The sequence below is a fragment of the Schistocerca americana genome, chromosome 1 (assembly GCF_021461395.2).
Source record: "Schistocerca americana isolate TAMUIC-IGC-003095 chromosome 1, iqSchAmer2.1, whole genome shotgun sequence".
Classification (NCBI taxonomy): Eukaryota; Metazoa; Arthropoda; class Insecta; order Orthoptera; family Acrididae; genus Schistocerca; species Schistocerca americana.
The window spans coordinates 81,192,535-81,213,413 of NC_060119.1; positions in this window are offsets into that span (position 1 = coordinate 81,192,535).

Sequence of the window (20,879 nt, forward strand, 5' to 3'; positions counted from 1 at the left end):
GCGGTCATCGGAGACAGTCCCACCCCATAGAGGGTTGTGGGCATTTAAATCGCCTAGGAGCAGCAAAGGTGGCGGGAGTTGAGCCAGCAGTGCAGCCAAGACATGTCGAGGGAGCTCCCCATCCGGAGGAATGTAAACAGAGCAAACAGTAATAGCCGGCGAGAGCTCAACCCTGACAGCGACTGCCTCTAAAGGCGTCTGAAGGGGTACTGATGAGCTACAAACAGAGTGGTGAACAAAAAGACAAACCCCACCTGACGCTCGTTGACAGGCAGCGCGGTTCTTATAGTATCCCCGATAACCGCGAAGGGCGGGGGTCCGCAGTGCCGGAAACCAAGTTTCCTGCAGAGCAATGCAGAGAAAAGGGGAATCACTCAGAAGCATCCAGAGCTCAGGCAGGTGGCGGAAATAACCACCGCAGTTCCACTGGAGAATGGAAGGAGGAAGGGACTGGGAGGGCGTGAATGCGACTAAGAGGCAGACAGCGCCTCAGAGCCAACTGCCGCCACCGGGGGAGAGTCAGCTGAGTCCATAGGAGAGGCCCCCAAGGGTTCCGTGAGGGCGAGATTGGCGGCAGAGGCGAGGATCTCCACCTCATCCCCGGAGCCAGGACTATGTACAGCAGGCGGTGCTGAAACCGCCGGAACGTCCTTCTTCTGGGACACATGCCGTTCCTTCTTCTCACGTCGGCCCTTAGGGTGAGAGGGTTGGGAGAGCTTCTCTGAAGGAGCATCGGAGGCTGACGACGACGCAGAAGCCCTACGACCAGCAGGTGGCGGAACCTTCAGCCACTGGCTGACATCTGGCTGGGAAGGAGAAGAAACGGAGGAAGGGAGAAACCCGAGGGACCCCTTCCGCGAGAGAGGAACCGGCGGAGGCAACGCCGGCGGAGAAGGAGGGGGAGGGATCGAGCCTCCCAGTTGTGGAGCAGATGTCACTCCCGAAGTAAGCGTGGGGGGAGCGACAGAAGAGGGTTTGCCCCCAACTGCTAAGGGGGCAACACAGGAAGGCTTGCCCCCAGGCACGAGGGGGGCAGACAGAGATACATGGCCCCGAGGGCCCACTGAAGGTGGCACAGATGAAGCGACAACCGTCGCTCGCGTGGGCGACGATAACGTGGCTGCAGCATAAGATGTTCGAATGGAAGCAGGATACAACCTTTCATATTTCTGTTTAGCCTCTCGATAAGTAAGCCGGTCCAGGGTCTTAAATTCCATTATCTTCCACTCCTTGTGAAGAACGGGGCAATCCGGCGAGCATGGAGAGTGGTGCTCCCCACAGTTGACACATACAGGCAGAGGCGCACATGGAGAATCAGGATGAGAGGGGCGTCCGCAATCTCGACATGTAGCGCTGGATGGGCAGTGGGAGGACATATGCCCAAACTTCCAGCACTGGAAGCACCGCATCGGGGGAGGCACGTATGGCTTGACGTCGCAACGGTAAACCATCACCTTGACCTTCTCGGGCAAGACATCACCCTCGAAGGCCAAGATAAAGGCACCGGTGGCCACCCTGTTTGTCTTGGGTCCTCGATGGACACGACGGACAAAATGCACACCACGTCGTTCCAAGTCGGCTCTCAGCTCGTCATCGGATTGCAACAAGAGGTCACGATGGTAAATAATCCCCTGGACCATATTTAAGCTACTGTGGGGAGTGACGGTAACAGGGACGTCACCCAGCTTATCACACAAGAGCAACGCTCGTGACTGGGCTGGGGAGGACGTCTTGAGGAGGATGGACCCATTCCTCATTTTTGACAACCCTGCCACTTCCCCAAACTTATCCTCCAGGTGTTCCACAAAAAAACATAGGCTTCGTCATAAGAAAGGAGTCACCATCAGTCCTGCTGCAGACAAGGTATTGCGGTACGTAAGGCTCCCGCTTGGCACTAGATCGGCATCCCTCCCATGGCGCAGCCAACGAGGGGAACGTCTGAGGGTCATATTGCGCAGCATCGAAGTCGACTCTACCTCGCTTAGAGACGCTGGTGGCCGTGCGACCACCAGCTTGGTGTGATTTATTGCGCTTCATTGCGCCACATCCGCCCAGATGCCACCTACTCCGAACGAGGGCTCACCCCAAGGGCGCCACCCAGCCAAAGCAACGGGTACCTGGCCGATATCCCGTTGCCCGGAGTCCCCGTGCCCCAGACAAGATGGGCACATACTCCTTGGCATGCATGGGGAGGAAACAGCTCTGGCATCTGTAGTGTGATCCCTGCATGGTCAGGGGGCTACCACCAAGAGGGTACATGACGACCCCACCACAACGGACTGGCTACCGTGCTGGATTTTAGGTGTTGAAAGGGTCCACAGTTGTCGTGGGCTCTAAGAAGAAGAGTGCGCAGAAGGCGAGAAGGAGACAACCCAGAAGATGTTGGGCATATTCCCCCCCCACACAATAGGTAACATGCAAGATGGTGGAGCAAGATGGACCAATATAAAAACACCACGTAAGGTGTCCTTCCCCAAATGGCACGCACTAACAACGGAAATTTGGAAAAAAAATAGGTCAAACCCAAGAGGGGACCATCACAGAAGGCCGAAACGTTTGAGACTCCTTTTAGTCGCCTCTTACGACAGGCAGGAATACTGCGGGCCTATTCTTACCCCCGAACCCGCAGGGGGGATGCTTGCGTTTCAGCCCTTTGTCACCGTACAAGTAATGGCGCCTAACGGCAAGTCAGGACACTAACACAACTAGCAACAAGTCCTGCAATGCAGAGTCTGCCCGTCTTTCCTCTAGAGTTTGGTAGTCATACGGTAAATATTTTTCTTCCTACATTGGTTCAAGTAGTCGAAATTTTAATTATAACCAAGCTGTGTGTTTCAACTGATGAAACCGCAACAAAATGACATTATGATCACATTTTCAGGTGACAAACTATTGCCCTGGAGATGATAGAAACACCGTAATTAGGACTATCTTAACCAGGATATAGTGAGTTGATACAATATTGATTAGCAAAAGAGTGCTACGGACATCACGGCACATAATGCCCTTAATATCCTCTAAGGGAAGCTAACAGAATCCCCTATCTTTCTGCACAAAATCTCCGTTGTAAAACAATGAGGAGACAGCATACGTCACCCTTCCACTTCCGCAACTTTTGGTTGGCCACACACACACACACACACACACACACACACACACACACACTAGTGACAGGCGAAAAAGGAGGGGGAGGGGGGGGGCGCACTCTATCAAGACATCGCTCTGTTCTCTACCTGTTTGACATTTGACGTGTCGTTATGCAGACCTGTTTTCATAGTGTTCAGTTTCTCGTTTTAGCAATATACTTACTGTTATGAAGTTTTTCATTTTAAAGATACAAATGCTATCTGATTTTTTAAGGTGGCAGACCTATTACATCAGAATTTTTGCGTTTTGTTTGCACTTTTACCTCTTTGCACAACTGATGTGTGCTGTTTCACGGTGTCGCATACAACGTAGATTATACAGAGTGTAGAAACATTCGCGCACCATGACTTCGCAGCACAATTCCTCACACTGTATTGTGTTTAAACAGGGGACCTAGAAACGACGGAGAGGTTTGAGCCCAGCGTTATTGTACGGTTCGGCCCCGAGTGCCCCCCCCCCTCCCTGCGGGAATGTCCCATACCAGGCGAGTGTAACCCCAAAAGTTTACGTGGTAGAGTAAGTATGTTGTACGCGTACGTGGAGACAGTGTTTGCGCAGCAATCGCCGACATAGTGCAACTCAGACGGAATATGGGGAATCAGCCCACATTCGCCGAGGTAGATGGAAAACCGTCTTAAAAACCATCTGTAGTGTTGGCAGAAGAGCCAATACTGTGTTTCTAGAGGAGGCCGAAATGCACGCGTTTAATTACACGCTGACTGGCGCGAGGTCTGGAACAGTTAAGGGAATTAATAGTAGCAAATAAAGTACGTAGTTGATATGATACTTAACTTTAATCCACAATTGTAGAACATCGCTCTTGATGATACATTAATAGAATCTCAATATCAAATGCTATGGCGCCTTGCTAGGTCGTAGCAAATGACGTAGCTGAAGGCTATGCTAACTATCGTCTCGGCAAATGAGAGCGTAGTTGTCCATCTCTGGCTAAGTCGGCTGTACAACTGGGGCGAGTGCTAGTAAGTCTCTCTAGACCTGCCGTGTGGCGGCGCTCGGTCTGCAATCACTGACAGTGGCGACACGCGGGTCCGACGTATACTAATGGACCGCGGCCGATTTAAAGGCTACCACCTAGCAAGTGTGGTGTCTGGCGGTGACACCACACCATCCACAGGCGAGCCGGCACACTGAACCTCGACACCAATCCGCCGGGCGGATTCGTGCCGGGAACCAAAACGCCTTCCCACTCGGGAAGCACCGTATTGGACCGCGACTATTTCTCACATACTAGCAATACAAAAATCTGTCACAAAATTTCGTCCTGCCCATATTTCGGGCAGTAAACTGACGTTGAAGGTAGGATATAGCAATAGTGCTGCGTAGTTGGTGCAGTGGATAGCGTTTTCGATTAGCATGCAGAAGTTAGAGTCTGCGTTGAGGAATATTTGTTTTTATTTGCTACAAGTAGTTTGTGTGGTAAGGTATCTGGCGACTTAATTGTCATACAGAGACTACAATGGGCCTTCTACAAAATATTTGCAGTTACGAATTACGAACACAGAAATGGAAATACAATCGTTTTCATCGGTCAACTTTTAAAGAAAACTTTTCCATGTGGTGGGCGTGAATTGTTTCGCACCACTGCATCGACTACGTTGTAAACTTGTTTTCTGTGTACCCTCCCCAAATGGTCCCATCGATTAATACGAACTACTATTCATTCCACTTTGGTTGGTTGGTTGGTTGAGGTTTAAGGGACCAAACAGCAAGGTCATCAGTCCCTTGTTTCAAATATGCGCCATTCCGCTAATGGGACAACTCAGTAAAGTCAGAACAATAAAATGGAAAAAGGGAAAAAACGTAAAAAGGCAGTCATGTTGTCGTTGGTAAGAAAAAAAATGAGGGAAGTCGGTAAGAGAACGAACCCAACACTATGCGGAAGCAGCATAGGCAAGACCACCTGTGGCTTAAAAGGTACAACTGTTATAATGTAGAAAGTACGCATGGGAATAGAAAGACTAACCAAGCCTTAAAAAAAGGGGTACAAACAGAGTAAAAGGGGAAGAAAAGAGGATTTCGGTCAGGGAGGTGAATCAGGAATCTCCAAACACTGCTTACAGTGGGAGACACCCAAACACTCACCGCCCTGCCCCAACACCAGAGAGAGATTAAAAACCTTAAAACTGAGAATAAAAACCACTTACCCGGAGGAAACCGAGAACCAGAGAGACCATCCGGGAATAGTCAGCCAACTTCAAAGGTAAAGTGTGGGGAGCCTGTACTTAGCACGCAGAGCCACAAGAAGGGGGCATTCAACCAAAATGTGGGCCACTGACTGGAAGGCTCCACAACCACATAGTGGGGGTGGCTCATCACGCAAAAGAAAACCATGGGTCAGCCAAGTATGGCCAATGCGGAGACGACACATTGTGGTCGAGACCTTTTGGGAGATGCGAAAGGAAGAACGCCACAGGCCTGGTGTCATCTTAATTGCACGAAGTTTATTAGACAGGGGAGCAGCCTCCCAAGAATTGGCCCATGACTGTGCGAAGTGGGATTTGATGTGAAGCCGTAAATCCGCTGCAGGAGGGGCTACAGAAAATGGGGGGTAAGTAACTGCTCCCCCAGCCAAACGATCAGCGAGCTCATTACCCAGGATACCCACATGGCCAGGGACCCAAAGGAAGTCAATGGAACAAGCAGCACGGTGAATATCAGCGAGATGGTCACGGATGGCAGAGACCAAGGGATGGCGCGAAAAACACCGGTCAATAGCAAGAAGGCCACTCATCGAGTCCGTGCATAACAAAACGCGGTTGTGTTGGGACTGTTTAATAAAGGTAAGGGCCTGGGAAATTGCCATCAATTCCGCAGTAAACACCCCACATGTAGGTGGCAGCAGATGACATTCCGTTCCAACAGAGGACATGGAGGCATACCCAACACGATCAGCAGATTTAGAGCCATCAGTGTAAAAAACAACAGCATCCCGAAACTCCCATAAAATTTGGCGGATAAGGGAACGGAACACTGAGATGGAATCCTTCGAACCGCGGCGTAGATCCATCCGAAGTTGAGGCCGAGGAACTAACCAAGGAGGGGTGGAGGGAAGGGAGCGAGGAAGACAGGACAAAGAAGGAAGCTGAAAATCACGGCAAAGAGACGCAAGGCGCAGCCCAACCGGCAAACCCGCCCGAGGGCAGGAGTCGGGTGGGCGACGTCCATGGTCTGGGAACAGGATAGAATAGGAAGGATGAGTGGGAGAGGAACGGATAGTGAGTGCATAAGACACCAGAAGCTGGGACCACCGAACAGAAAGGGGGGGGGGGGGATCCCAGCTTCAACCAGAAGACAATCAACAGGGCTAATAGGGAAGGAACCGGTGGCCAAACGGATACCACGATGGTGGACTGGATCCAGCACGTGCTGTGTGGAAGGAGCAGCTGAACCATAAACTTGACAACCATAGTCCAAGCGAGACAGAACTAGAGCACGATAAAGACGGAGGAGGAGGGAACGGTCCGCACCCCAAGAGGAGTGGGCAAGGAAGCGAAGAACACTGAGTTTACGGAAACATCCTACCTTCAGGAGTCTGATATGGGGCAGCCAAGTGAGCTTGTTGTCGAAAAGAAGACCCATGAAACGAAACTGTGGGACCACAGGCAATCGTTGTGCAGCGAGATAGAGCTCTGGATCAGGGTGGATCGTAGTACGGCGATAGAAGTGGACCACTCGCGATTTTAAAGGTGCGAATTGAAACCCGTGTGAGAGGGTCCATGCAGAGGCACGCCGTATAGCTACCTGGAGCTGCCGCTCTGCAGATGCCATTGAGGAGGAACTAACCCATATGCAGAAATCATCCACATACAGGGCAGGAGCGACCAAGGGACCGACAGAGGCCACAAGTCCATCGACAGCAATGAGGAAAAGAAGAACACTCAAGACAGAACCCTGTGGGATGCCCGTCTCCTGGGTCCATGGAGAACTAAAAGCAGTACCAACTCGAACTCTGAATGACCGATGGATCAGGAACTGGCGGATAAAAATCGGGAGTGGGCCCCGAAGACCCCACTGATGAAGGGTAAGTAAGATGTGATGGCGCCAGGCCGTGTCATAGGCCTTGCGAAGGTCAAAAAACACTGCAACCAAATGGCGGCGCTGGGAAAAAGCCTGCCGAACTGCGGATTCCAAGCAAAGTAAATGATCGATTGAAGACCGTTCCTCTCGAAAGCCACACTGGTAAGGCGACAATAGATCCCAAGATTCGAGGACCCAATTGAGCCGAAGGGCTACCATCTGTTCAAGTAACTTACAAACAACATTGGTCAAACTAATTGGCCGATAGCTGTAACAGATAGGGGGTTCTTACCAGGCTTAAGGACAGGAACCACAATGCTATCATCCCTCCACTGAGAAGGGAAGTCACCCTGGAGCCAGATACGGTTAAACACCCGAAGAAGATGTTGCCATTGTGGAGCACTGAGATGTTGAAGCAGTTGGTTATGAATGGAATCTGGGCCAGGGGCCGTATCATGAGAAGAAGATAGAGCAGAAAGAAATTCCCATTCAGTAAAAGGTTCGTTGTAAGATGCTGACATGAGGTGGAAGCTTCAGCCAGCTGTTTTTGATGAAGGAAAGCAGCTGGATAGGAGGCTGACGCTGACGCCACTGCAAAATGGGTCGCAAGATGTTCAGCAAGAACTAATGGGTCCATACAAATGCCATCTGGGAGGTGAAGGCCTGGGAGGGTGGACTGCCGATGGCAACCTTGGAGAGAACGAAGTGTAGCCCATACCTGTGACAGAGGGACAGTAGAACCAAGGGAAGAAATGAATCGTTCCCAACATGTCTGCTTACTCTGATTAAATAACGGGCTTTAGCACGGAGGTGTTTAAAGGTAGTAAGGCTGGCTACGGATGGGTGCCTCTTAATGTGTTGCCAAGCTCGACGGCGATCACGGATGGCAATGGCCGTACTCCACCATGGGACTTGGAGGCGACGAAATGGTCCAGATGAGCGTGGGACAGCAAGGCTAGCAGCGCGAACAATCGCGTCAGACACGTCACGTAGGACGTCATCAATACAACCCGACAAAGAGGGAGAAAACTCGACCTGTGCAGCGCATAGAGGCCAATCGGTGCGGTGAAAAGACCAACGAGGTAAACTGTCCATTGGGGAGCGGGAAGGGAGCGTGATAATCAACGGGAAATGGTCACTATCACAAAGATCGACGTGTGGCGACCAGTGTAACGAAGGGAGGAGAGAGGAAGAAGAAAGAGAAAGATCAATGGCAGAAAAGGTACCATGACCGGCACTGAAATGAGTAGGGGGGCCATCATAAAGAAGGCACTGGTCGTGGTCTGCAATAAATTGGTCTATCAGAAGACCTCGTCTAGATGGAAAGGCACTGCCCCACAAAGGATGATGAGCATTAAAATCCCCAAGGAGGAGGAAGGGAGGAGGAAGTTGCTGAAGAAGGGCGGTTAATGCAGCAGGTGTAAGAGTCCTGTCAGGAGGGAGATAAAGATTGCAAACTGTGACTGCAGAGTCTAAGTGGACCCTAACAGCAACAGCTTCCAATGTAGTTTGGAGAGGAATCCACGTGCTAGCAATGTCTGTATGGACCAACGTACAAACGCCACCAGAAGCCCGCAAGGGTCCAACCCGATTTCGACAGAAAACACGGAACCCACACAGGGTCGGTGAGTGAGCATCAGTAAAATGAGATTCCTGGAGAACCACACAGGCTGTAGAATAGGACGAAAGAAGGGATTTCAATTCCGGAAGGTGACGATAGTATCCATTACAATTCCATTGAAAAACCACAGAATGAAGGTTTAAATGGGGGCTGGACACGCTAAATCCAGTCATACCGCCGGGTCCCCACCCGTCACCGACAAGGAGGGGGCGACATCCATTAACGACAGGTCAGAATGCGGTTGTGAAGTCGGGGAAGGGACCTCTGGTGACACCAGAGGCTCTTTGTCCCGGGACTTATGTTTCTTCTTCTTTTCAGGCTGAGATCGAGGAGGGCTGTGTGGCATAAAGGAGCCAGCTGCAGCAAGATCAGGAACAGAAAGAGACCGGGCGACCTGGGGACCGACAGACCGCGGCTCTCGCGGTCGTCGCGCGGCAGCAGACCTTTGGCCTGGAAGGTGCCGGGAAGGGGCATCCCGGGAGAGGCGCCCTTGACCGGCAGACGCCGAAGGAGTGGGACGCTTCTCCAGCTGGGGAGGGGGAGCAGCGCCCATAGGAGTAGGTGTTTTTTTTTTTTTTTTTTTTTTTGTGGTTTTCGGGCGCACAACTTCAATGGTCATTAGCGCCCTGACTACTCTAAGAATGCACCGCGAGGCACAAGTTGACAACAACAACTAAAAGGGAAAACACAATAAAAGACAGACTGACAGGCATAGGATTAAAAAACATAATCAAATGTCCTTAGCGAGGTGTGTCAAATTGATAAAACAAAGAACACGAGCAGCTGCTCGTGGGTCATCCGCTAAAATGGCATCGAAAGTATTAGGCAGGTTAAGATCGAGGCGCAGTGTGTTAAGATCAGGACAGGACATTAAAATGTGTCTAACCGTCAGCAAGTGCCCACATGGGCAGAACGGCGCCGGCGCAGCCGTCAGCAGATGGCGATGGCTGAACCGGCAGTGTCCAATTCTTAACCTTGCTAAAACGACCTCCTCCCGCCGAGAAGGGCGTGAGGAGGACGTCCAAGCCACGGGAAGAGGTTTTAAGGCCCGAAGCTTGTTGTCGGTAAGTGCAGCCCAATCGGCATGCCACAGCGACACAACGCGCCGACAAATGACCCTGCTAAAATCGGACGAAGGGACACAACAAGAAGCTGTCCGAGGCTGGAGGACCGCAGCCTTGGCCGCGGCATCTGCAGCTTCGTTCCCAGGGATACCGACATGGCCAGGAACCCACATAAAGCTAACCGGCGTACCGACGTCCACCAGCTGCTGAAGAGAGCGTTGGATCCGGTGTACGAAAGGGTGAACCGGGTACGGATCACTGAGGCTCTGGATGGCGCTCAGGGAATCTGAGCAGACGACATAAGCAGAATGTCGGTGGCGGCAGATGTAAAGAACAGCCTGGTAGAGGGCAAAGAGCTCAGCTGTGAAGACCGAACAATGGCCATGGAGCCGGTATTGGAAACTTTGTGCCCCGACAATAAAGGAACACCCGACCCCGTCATTGGTCTTAGAGCCATCTGTATAAATGAAAGTCATGTTGTTGAACTTCGAACGAAGTTCCAAAAAACGGGAGTGGTAGACCGAACCGGGGGTGACCTCTTTTGGGAGCGAGCTGAGGTCGAGGTGAACGCGGACCTGAGCCTGGAGCCAAGGTGGCGTGCGGCTCTCGCCCACTCGAAAGGTTGCAGGTAGTGAAAAATCAAGGTGTTGAAGGAGGCGACGAAAGCGAACTCCAGGGGGTAGCAAGGCAGAGACATACAACCCGTATTGAAGGTCAAGAGAGTCGTCAAAAAAGGAACGATAAGACGGATGGTCGGGCATTGACAGTAGCCGACAGGCATACCGACAAAGCAGTATATCGCGCCGGTAGGTGAGTGGCAATTCGCCAGCGTCAGCATGAAGACTCTCTACGGGACTGGTATAAAATGCTCCGATCGCAAGTCGTAAACCCCGATGTTGTATGGAGTTGAGGCGGCGTAAGATGGATGGCCGTGCAGAGGAGTATACGAAGCTCCCATAATCCAGCTTGGAGCGGACGATCGACCGATATAGACGAAGTAGGACGGTTCGATCCGCTCCCCACGACATACCACTGAGAACACGGAGGACATTTAAAGAACGGGTACAACGGGCGGCCAAATATGACACATGTGGAGACCAGCTAAGTTTCCTGTCAAAGGTAAGGCCTAAAAATTTGATTGTCTCCACGAGTGGGAGAGCAACGGGACCGAGTCGTAAGGACGGTGGGAGAAACTCTTTGTAGCGCCAGAAGTTAATACAGACCGTCTTCTCGGCAGAAAAACGGAAGCCATTGGCGACACTCCAGGAGTAAAGACGGTCAAGAGAACGCTGAAGACAGCGCTCCAGGACACGTGCACACTGCGCGCTGCAATAGATGGTAAAATCGTCCACGAAAAGGGAGCCTGATACATCAGCTGGGAGGCAATCCATTATTGGATTGATCGCGATGGCGAAGAGAGCGACGCTCAAAACTGAGCCCTGTGGCACCCCATTCTCCTGGCGAAAGGTGTCGGACAGGACAGAACCCACACGTACCCGAAACTGTCGATCCATTAAAAAGGAATGAATAAAAAGAGGGAGGCGACCGCGAAAGCCCCATGTATGCATGGTGCGGAGAATGCCCGCCCTCCAACAGGTGTCGTAAGCCATCTCCAAATCAAAGAACACAGCCGCGGTCGGGCGCTTCCGCAAGAAGTTATTCATAATGAAGGTCGACAAGGTAACCAGATGGTCAACAGCAGAGCGGCGCCTTCGAAATCCACATTGTACATTGGTAAGTAGGCGTCGAGACTCGAGCAGCCAAACCAATCGAGAGTTAACCATTCGCACCATCACTTTACAGACACAGCTGGTAAGCGAGATAGGTCGATAACTGGAAGGCAAGTGCTTGTCCTTCCCCGGCTTAGGAATCGGGACAACAATAGACTCGCGCCAGCATGCGGGAACATGTCCCTCAATCCAGATGCGATTGTATGTACGAAGAAGAAAACCTTTACCCGCAGGAGAAAGGTTCTTCAGCATCTGAATATGAATAGAATCAGGCCCTGGAGCGGAGGACCGTGATCGGCCAAGTGCGGTTTCGAGTTCCCGCATGGTGAATGGGGCATTATAACTTTCACAATTCGAGGAGCGGAAGTCAGGTGGCCTAGCCTCCTCTGCCTGTTTGCGGGGAGGAAGGCAGGGTGGTAATGAGCGGAGCTCGAAACCTCGGCGAATAAGCGGCCGAAGGCATTGGAGACAGCCTCAGGGGCCACAAGGACTTCATTCGCGACCTTCAAGCCAGAAACTGGGGAGTGGACCTTAGTGCCAGATAGCCGGCGCAGGCTACCCCAGACAACAGAAGAAGGAGTAGAACTGTTGAAGGTGCTTGTGAAAGCAGCCCAGCTGGCTTTCTTGCTTTCTTTAATAATACGACGACACTGAGCACGTAATCGTTTATAATTAATACAATTCGCCACTGTAGGGTGGCGCTTAAAGGTGCGTAAAGCACGTCGACGAGCACGTAAAGCGTCTCTACATGCTGCGGTCCACCAGGGGACCGGTACGCGACGTGGAGAAGAAGTAGGGTGAGGGATGGAATATTCAGCAGCAGCGAGAATGACTTCCGTGAGGTATGCGACCTGACGATCGCAGCTTGTGGAGGTTTGATCCTGAAAGGTAGCCCTGGAAGAGAAGAGCTCCCAGTCTGCCTTGGAGATGGTCCAACGAGAGGAGCACGGAGAGGGAGTATGCTGCAGGAGATGGATAACACACGGGAAGTGGTCGCTCGAATATGTATCAGAAAGTGCATACCACTCAAACCGGCGTGCAAGTTGGGGAGTACATATAGAGAGGTCTAAATGGGAATAGGTGTGAGATGTGTCCGAAAGAAAAGTAGGGGCGCCAGTATTGAGGCAGACAAGATCGAGCTGGTTGAAAAGGTCTGCTAACAAGGAGCCCCTCGGGCAGGATGCTGGAGAGCCCCAAAGGGGATGGTGGGCATTGAAGTCTCCAGTTAACAAAAATGGTGCAGGTAGCTGAGCAATAAGTTGCATCACGTCTGCCCTGGTAACGGCAGATGACGATGGAGTGTAAACGGTACAAAAGGAAAACGTAAAAGTGGGGAGAGTAATGCGGATGGCAACTGCCTGCAGGCCGGTGTGCAACGTGATGGGATCGTAGTAAATATCATCCCGGACCAGCAACATAACCCCTCCATGAGCTGGGATACCTACCACAGGGGGTAGGTCAAAACGCACAGAGGTGTAGTGTGCCAAGGCAATTTGATCGCATGGGCGTAGCTTCGTTTCCTGGAGGGCTACGACAAGCGGACGGTGCAAGCGGAGCAGCAACTTCAAGTCCTCTCGGTTGGAGCGAATGCTGCGAATATTCCAGTGAATAAGTGCCATCGTAAGAAAAGAAAGATGAGAGAAGTGGTCACCTCGAAGGCCGCTTAGGGCCTGGCTTCGAGCGAGCACTGCCGCCGCTATCAGTAGGCGGACAGTCATCGTCCATTGGGTCTATAGGGTCATCGGCCATCTCGGGAGGATGGCCGGGAGGGGGAGCTTCCTCCGCCAGTGAACGGCCAGATGTACGGCGACCAGCGGTGCGGCCAGGCGAAACGGATGACGGCCTGGGGCGGCAGCCGCTGGGTGGCGCAAGAGAAGAAATGCGCCGTGGCGGGGAAGGAGAACTGTGCTTCCTATGCGCCTTTTTGGAAGGACGTGTAGTGGAAGTACCGGTCGAAGGCTGTGAGGTCGAGGTACGGAGGAAGTCTGCACGGGATGGTTCCTTCTTGAAGGCCCGTGCATCTGACTTCGGTGTCTTCGTTTTAGCAGAAGCTGAAGAAGGTGCTCGTGTCTGTGGGGTGATGGGAGGAAGAGGAGACGTCGACCGCGCGATCTTAGCACTGGCCGAACGGACGACCGTGGTGCTGAAGGTCAGATCGCATGTCTGGGTTGCTACCTCCCGGGTAGTCCGAGGAGAGGCGAGGACAGTACTGTATTTCCCCGCTGGGAGCAGCGTGGGCTTCCTACTAGCCAATAGCTTGCGAGCAGCCGAGGTGGACACTTTCTCTTTGACCCGAATTTCCTGGATACAGCGTTCTTCCTTATAGACAGGACAGTCGCGGGAGGATGCTGCATGGTCACCCTGACAGTTCACACAACGAGGAGACGGAGGTGGACAGTCACCCTCATGGGCATCCCTGCCACAGGTGACACATTTAGCCGCATTGGAACAAGACTGTCGAGTGTGATTGAAACGCTGACACTGGTAGCAGCGCGTAGGTGTCGGGATATAGGGGCGAACAGAAATAACCTCGTAGCCCGCCTTGATGCGCGATGGCAGCTTAACACTATCGAAGGTCAAGAAAATTGTCCGGGTCGGTACAAGGTCATTGTTGACCTTTTTCATGACCATATGGACAGCCGTCACGCCCTGCTCAGCGAGGAATGATTGAAGCTCCTCGTCAGTCAATCCGTCGAGGGAGCCAGTATAGACCACACCACGAGACGAATTCAAAGTTCGGTGGGCCTCCACCCGGACAGGGAACGTGTACAGGAGGGTGGCCCGAAGCAGTTTTTGTGCCTGAAAGGCATTCTCAGTTTCCAGTAATAAGGTGCCGTTACGCAACCTGGTACAGGATTTGACAGATCCGGCTATGGCATCTACGCCCTTCTGAATAACGAAAGGGTTGACAGAGGAAAAATCCTTTCCGTCCTCAGTTCGAGAAACTACGAGGAACTGTGGGGCAGGCGGTAGTACTTTTTTCACTGTTGGCTGGTCACGTTTCCGTTTTTGGGTCGAAGTCGAAAGAGATGGAGTAGAATCCATTGCGGAGGAATCCCCCATGATTGCCAGCGTCTCCGATGGCGCGCTCCTTACTTGTGGGGACCCTCTCAGAGGGCACTCCCGCCTTAGGTGAATGTTTACACCTCAGGTCACACCTCCCGAGAAACAGACGGAGGGACCAATCGGCATGGTCAGAAGGTATCAGCTCAGGCAATCACCCCTCCCCGGGCCTGGCCTTTACCAGGGGGTACGCGCGTGCCTTACATGTCTACCCAGGGCGGGGACTTACGCGTTACCCCGTCACCGGCTACGCGTGCGAACGCGTGGCTCGGCCTTCAGGCACGCACAGGGAGGAAGGAAGAAGAGGAAAGAGAAGAGAGAGAGGGAGAAAGAGGACAGACTGTCTCAAACGCCGAGGCGGAGACCAGAGAAGGCAAGGAGAAGAAGGCAATGAGAAAGCAAGGGGAAGAAGGCAATAAGAAGGCAAGGAGAAGAAGGCAATGAGAAGGCAAGGAGAAAAAGGCAATGAGAAGGCAAGGAGAAAAAGGCAATGAGAAGGCAAGGAGAAAAAGGCAATGAGAAGGCAAGGAGAAAAAGGCAATGAGAAGGCAAGGAGAAAAAGGCAATGAGAAGGCAAGGAGAAAAAGGCAATGAGAAGGCAAGGAGAAGGCAAGGGAAAGAGTAAGGAAGACAGTGAGGTGGAGAAGAGCAAAGAAAGGAACCAACAAAAGGAAGGAAGAAACGAGAAGTGAAAAAACCAAAAGGACCACGATGATAGGTCGTGGAACCGTCCGTCTCCGGACGCAGGCGCGAACTACCCCCGTGAGGGGGATGGACTCCTTTTAGTCGCCTCTTACGACAGGCAGGAATACCGCGGGCCTATTCTAATCCCCGGACCCGCAGGGGGGAGGAGTAGGTGTGGGAGCCACAGGGGGGGGGGGAGGAGAGGGGTCTGGGATGGGGGTAAGGAATGGGGAGGAGGGGGTGAAGATGTAACCAAGGCGTAACTAGATGTCATGGACACAGGGTGCAGTCATGCATATTTCTTACGGGCCTCTGTGTAGGTTAAACGATCGAGGGACTTATACTCCTGTATCTTTTTTTCTTTCTTATATACTGGGCAATCTGGTGAACGTGGAGAATGACTACCATGACAATTTACACATACAGGAGGGGGAACACAGGGACTCCCCTCATGGAGTGGACGTCCACAGTCACCACAGAGAGGGGCCTGGGAACAGCGAGAAGGGATGTGGCCAGAACGCAAGCACTTAATACACCTCATAGGAGGTGGGATGTACGGCTTCACATCACAGCGATAGACCATAATCTTAACTTTCTCAGGGAGGGTATCCCATTCAAAGGCCAGGATAAAGGCACCAGTATCAATACGATTGTCTTTAGGACCCTTCTGAACACGCCGAACAAAGTGAACACCCCGCCGTCCGAGATTGTCCCGAAGTTCCTCATCAGTTTGAAGGATGAGGTCCTTGTGAAAAATCACACCCTGTACCATATTTAGAGACTGGTGAGGGGTAATGGACACAGGAATTGTGCCAAGATGGGTACAGGCACGAAGGGCCGCAGATTGGGCAGCTGAAGCAGTTTTTATCAGCAACAAACCCGACCGCATCTTGCTCAGGGAGTCCACTTCGCCGAACTTGTCTTTAATGTGTTCCACGAAGAATAAAGGTTTGACACTGGTGAAAGTATCACCATCAGTCCTGGTGCAAACTAGATAACGGGGGAAAGGTTTTGCCCCTAGACGACGGGCCTGACCCTCTTCCCAAGGGGTAGCCATGGAAGGAAAGGCCGAAGGGGCAAGAGAAGCAGCACTTGAGGAATCAGTTCCACGCAGAGAGACGGCCGCAGAAGAACGGCCAGAGTTTTGGACCCGTATGCGTTTCATTTGCATAGTGTCTGCCCTGATACCACCCACTCCGATCAGGGGCTCTCCTCACAGGCGCCACCCAGCCACAGCAAGGGCCGTCTGGCACGGCGACCATTGCCGGGAGTTCCGATGCTCCAGGATGACGAGCAACCACTCCAAGGCATGCATGAGGAGGTCACAGCTCAGGTATCAGAAGTGTGATCCCTGTGTGTTCAGGGGGCTCAACCAAAAGGGTACATAGCGACCCACCACACGGGCTGCCTACCATGCTGGCTATGCACCCTAGTATCAGACAACGACATGGAAGATAAGGTGGAATGTACTAGGAGGGCGCACGTCGGAGACACTAGGTAAGGTGCTCTTACCCAAATGGCTCACACTATGGAGGAGAAATTTTGTAATGGAGGTCAAACCCCAGAGGGGGACCAAGGAATGCCAAAAGGAGGAGATGATTATGCAACAAAGCCGAATTGGAAAACCAACAGAACCAGGAGGATTGCGGGGCCAACATAAGCAAGGACACCAAGAGAAGGAGAGGAGAGGGCGAGGGGAAAGGAGCAAGGAGGGGAAAGGAGTGGAAGGTAGTGGAAGGGAAAGGAAATGCAGCCCTGGAGAGTAAGGAGGCTGCAATGGCTCGGGGCACTGTGCGCGCCACGCACGTATCCACAAAAGAGTTGTGGACCCCCTGGCGGGTCATTCCACTTTCAGATCCAATACAATCCGTTATGGCCTTACGTCACCAGTCAACGTGCTTTGCAAATAATTTCGATGGGACCATTGGGGGATGGTACACAGAAAACAGGTTTGAAATATAGAAGATGCAGTGGCGCGAAACATTTCGCATCCACATCGTATAAAAGGTTTCTTTAAAAGCTGACCAAAAAACCAATTGCACTTCCATTTCTGTGTTCGAAGTATATAATTGCTAATGTTTTGTACAAGGCCCACTGTGATTTCTGTATACAGATTAAGACGCCAGATTCCGTAACATGCAGACTATTTTTAGAAAATGGAAACAAATGGTCCACAACCCAGAATCGAACCCTCGATCTCCTGCATGCTAACCCAAAACGCTGTCCACTGCACCAACTGCACAGCACCATACATGTGATTACAGTGTAGCCAGGTTGCCAATCTTTAACGTCCATTTACTGCCCGAAATGTGCGCAGGACGAAATTTAGTGAGAGCTTTTTGTATTGGCAGTGGGCGAGGAATCCTGCCGCGCAATCTGAGTGCGCGAATTTTTCTTCACTTTGTATATGACTGTGGTATTGTATTTTATAACTTCGTGCTAAGTGTAATACTGCTTTCTCGGGTTTTGTTTTATACGTAGGTTTTCCTGGTTTTGTTTTATACGTAGGTTTTCCTATCTTCCAGTGCTTTTACGTATTTATATATCGGTTTGGTTTGGCACTTTGCCGTTACTTTTAGCATGTCTGTTGCGTTTAGCCAATGTGTCGGTTCCTCTGGTTCCGCGCATGCGCTGCTGAGCGTTCTCTCCAGGACAGGGCCCGCTCATTCTGACTATGTTGCACCAGTGGGCTGGCCGCTGTCCCCGAAAAGGCGTTCAGCATATGGCCGTTACGCTCTTTGAGGTTGGGGGTTTGTTTTCTACGTTAATGGCGCTGGTTTTTATTCGATTCTCTTTGTTTCTAGGGTTACGTCCTGCTCTTGTTCCTCTGTTTATTTAATTGATGACACCAAGCTCTTGTTGGCTTGTTCTCTTCCGTTTTTTCCTGTTTTTATCACTCACTCGAAATGTCCTCAGTGGAAGTGGACAGATTGAGGTCATGGAGTAACATGAGGTCGAGTACTTAGAGCTCTAGCCTCATTTTCTCTGATTAAATTGGGTTTTGGCTGTGGTCTCATTTCTATACTTTTCTACGTAATCTGTGAGTTCAGGCGCTCTATGAGGAGCGCTGCGCAAGAGAGAATCGCGTGTGGTCGGACCAGAGTATTTCCGGAAAGCAGCCGGTCAGTGACAACGACGGGGTGCTAACAGAGGCGACCCTTATACAGGGTGGGGCACGTAAAACCGGCCCGTTGTACGCAACACTAATGTTCCAGTGCGTGCGCACTCGCCAATAACAATGGGAAACGAGAAACGCCGTCCAAACAGTCGTGCACGAACTAACCATTTGCTCAGATGTACCGACAGCGCGCAGAACTTTGTTGTGTAACGAGACCAGGTGCAGCCAATGAATCTTGTCGAAACCAGTTGCGAAAAATACCTCCTTGTGTGAAACCAGGTTAGTGTGAGTGTGTGAATGGCGGTGTACAGAATCGGCTCAAAATGCTTCCAGGAACAGACCTTCACCTGTCCGCAGGCCTGAATTTAAGGCGCAGATGCAGGAGATAATGGCAAGAAGTCCACATGGGTCAACCAGGAGATCGAGCCAACAGATTCATGCGAGTGAGAGAAGTTCCAGACCTGTTTGAAGGGGACTGAAGTTAAAACGGTACTGGATAACTTGTGCAAGAACTGAAGGAGCCTGACCTGCATAAGCGAGCACTTTTCTTTTCGCAACTGTTGAGAAATGTTGCCATGGTGCCTTGGACACACTAGGGCTCAGCACGAGTGATGAGGCGTAGTACCACCTGTCTGGGTAGTTAAATACCCAAAACAATCGGTATTGGTCGACGGAAAATTCACACGCGATCCACCAGCTACCCTTGCATGACGAAAAGGTTGGTGTTCGGTGTGCCATTCTGCCATACGCGCTTTGGGGCCCATATTTTTTGAGACGGCAATGAAGAATAACGTGTATTTGGGAATCTTGGAGGAATTTTATTCAAATTTGACAGAAGAGGAGCGTCAGTTTTGTTAGTTTCAGCAGGACACATCAGTTGCATCCTTGTCCCGTATGCATGAGACGTTTACGTCATAGACTACAACCAGCAAAGGCTAGTGGCTCGCTCGGTCACCAGATTTTTCCACACGACTTTTAGCTGTGGGAACTGTTAAAGAGAAGAGTATACGATAAAAACGTCCACACACAATTGAAGAACTCGAGACCAGGATCCAGGATGTCATCAATAGCATCACAACACAAGAACTGTTAAGGGTATACATGAATCTCCTCAAGTGTGTTAACATGTGTGCTGAAGTGGGAGGAGGATACTTTCACCACCGACTCTGAAGGTGAGTAATCATACTGAATACAATACATTTTATGTTCATGTGTTGACTTTATTGGCCGGTTTTACGTGCCGCACCCAGTAGGACGGTTAGCAGTACTCCTTTGTATCAGCCGGAATATAGAGGTCATTGGCCGAGCAGAAGTCTGTTGCAACTGGCTGGCACCTCGAAATAATTTCTACTGCCGAGTACGGTGTATTGGTCGCCGTCTCGGTGTCAGGCATGTGCACTGTGAGGGTGGCGTTCTCAGAACTAATCCGTTACTCTAGGGTGCCCGACAGACGGGCGTCACACGTAGACGCTGTTTTGCTATTCACGGGTGCAGGTTTTGCACACATCTATCCTCCCGCACGCAGCCAAAAGGTGCGGGATTACTGAAGGACTGCTGGCGTCATAGAGTGTGCTCAGATTTTGCGGCAAGTCTCTCCATTGGAACTGGATATTATGTGGTGTTTATGGAAGGATTGTCTGCGGCGTACGGTACAGAAATGATTGACCTATCATCCCGCGCACAAGCGCGATTGTAAGTATAGGAGTTTGGAGGTGCCAGGGCGCACTGATCTTCCAGAGTTGATGGGCAGAGGACAGTTTCTCGGTGAGTGTCATCTGGGCCGCCAGAGAGGTCGTGGCGTCTCTTCTAGACCGCCAGAATTCGCGTTTCGTCATCGTGGAGTAGAAGACCAAATTCTTGGTCGACATAGGAGTGATTACCATCACAGTAGCCCAGACAGTTTCCTAGATCCCACTGGTAATCGTCGGTCGGAGTGCGTTATCTTCCCAAACCGCGACTTGGCGGGAAGTTAGTCGCGAGGATGATGATTGGGTTGTGGGACGCTCAACTGCGCGCTCATCAGCGCTCGTACAAAGTCCCAGTTTTGTCGCAGCCCATTTTTTGCACAGTCCATTTTTGCACAGTCCATTTTTTGCACAGTCCATTTTTTGCACAGTCCATTTTTTGCACAGTCCATTTTTTGCACAGTCCATTTTTTTGCACAGTCCATTTTTTTGCACAGTCCATTTTTTTGCACAGTCCATTTTTTTGCACAGTCCATTTTTTGCACAGTCCATTTTTTGCACAGTCCATTTTTTGCACAGTCCATTTTTTGCACAGTCCATTTTTTTTGCACAGTCCATTTTTTTGCACAGTCCATTTTTTTGCACAGTCCATTTTTTTGCATAGTCCATTTTTTTGCACAGTCCAATACAGCCACTGTCACGAATGATAACACAAACACACTGCCCCGG